The following is a 2035-nucleotide window of genomic DNA, read 5'->3' on the forward strand; positions in this document are numbered from 1 at the left end:
TTTTTTTTTTGAGACAGAGTCTCAGTGTTTCCCTGGATAGAGTGCTGTGGCATCATAGTTCACAGAAACCTTGGATTCAAGCTGTCCTTTTGCCTTGGCCTCCTGAGTAGCTGGGACTATAGGTTCCAGCTACAATACCTGGCTAGTTCTCCTATTTTTAGTAGAGATGGGGTCTGGTTCTTGCTCAGGCTGGTCTTGAACTCTTAAGCTCAGGGTGATCCACCTGCCTTAGTCTTCCAGAGTGCTTCTGCACATTTTTAATTGGATTGTTTTTCTTATTTTTGTTTTGTAGAAGCTCTTTATATATTCTGGATATGTCATTTTTCAGATGTGTATTTGTGGCTTGCTTTTTCATTTCTTAATGGTATCTCTTGAAGAGCAGGCATAATTTTGGTACAACTGAACAAGACATTTTTATTTATTTTATTATTATTTTATTTATTTATTTTTTTTGGAGATAGAGCCTCAAGCTATTGCCCTGGGTAGAGTGTTGTGGTATCACAGCTCACAGCAACCTCCAACTCTGTCTCCCAAGTAGCTGGGATTACAGGCGCCTGCCACAATGCCTGGTTATTTTTTGGTTGTAGCCGTCATTATTGTTTGGCAGGCCCGGGCTGGATTTGAACCTGCCAGCTCAGGTGTATGTGGCTGGCGCCTTAGCCGCTTGAGCCACAGGCACCGAGCCAATAAGACATAATTCAATTATTTCTATAGCTATTTTGTTGCCACCCCCAAATTCTACAAATGTTATCCAACAGGCAACTGATGAACTTCAGGCAAGTACCCACTTACAAAGCCTTCCTGCTAAAAGGAAATAATGTGCTATTAATAGTACTATTACCCAGTTTCCCTCATGTCATTATCAACAAAGTTCTTTGGTAAGAAGGGTAGATGCTTCCCAAGGATTAGGTATCAATTCTACCTCCTATTCTATTTTTTTCTAGACATAGCAGATATATAAAGATCACTAAGGCAACTGAATAGTAATAATACTGGGTACATCTTTTGGCTGCTACATTATAGGCACTGTGTTAAAATAAGTAATCCTCATGGCAACTCTGTGAAGTAGGTATTTTTCCCTCATTATCCAGATACTCAGACAAGGAAAGTGAAGTTCTCAGAAATGAAACACCTGAGCCAAGATCATACAGCTAGGAGGTGACTGAGCTGGGATTGTAAACTAGGTCTAACTTCAAAGTTTGTGCTGTTCATTAATATTCTGTGCGTGTCCTGTGCATGTATAAATCAAATCGTGTACATTTGATTTAGATATATTGAATGTAGATTTTGGCGTGTTGTAGGGGGAAGAGAGGCTGAGGGGAGGGGTCAGGGGAAGGAAATTTAAGTCTGGGTTTATTTTGGCAGGGCCGTTCATGCCTCTGGTTCCTAATTCTGTAGGTGACTTTATGGAGGGGCCAAGGTGGCCAAGCCAAACTGGACCAACATAAACACAAATTCAGAAGCAGAACAGCTTCAGATAATCTAACCAGTTTAACAGGCCATTCAGCTTATCACATACTCTGCCAGAATTCCATAAGATCATCCTTTTGTTAAAGAATATTAGAGAGTGAATTCCTTGAATTTTAATAATGCTAAAACTTGGTCTAGAATTTTCTAAAAAGTAATCAATACTTTTTTGTACCATTTATGTCATATTTCCTCATTAAAGTCATGTAGTTATGATTAACACTATTTATCCTCAACTCTTTTTTAAAATGTTTAAAAGACTGCTCTTTGGCACATGTGAAATTTCTTTAGTTTCCTTAAGCTGCCGGCATGGGACATTGGCAGTCTGAATTAACTAGTCACACATTCTACTAAGTCCTTTCCTTCTCTTGATGGCCTAAGTCAGGGACACTTGTACAGCAAAAATCAAATGCTCAGTAGGATCGTTATGGGATAACTGCTTTATTATTCCGTCCTACTGACTTATGAGTCTTTGGTCTTTGCTTTATTACAGTCAGATGCTGCATTGGAAAATCCAGACTGAGATGAGTTAAGAGACTGTGAATATCCATTAGAAGTTATGCACTTA

Source organism: Otolemur garnettii, unplaced genomic scaffold (genome assembly GCF_000181295.1).
Source record: "Otolemur garnettii isolate 467f Iridium unplaced genomic scaffold, OtoGar3 scaffold00061, whole genome shotgun sequence".
Taxonomy (NCBI): domain Eukaryota; kingdom Metazoa; phylum Chordata; class Mammalia; order Primates; family Galagidae; genus Otolemur; species Otolemur garnettii.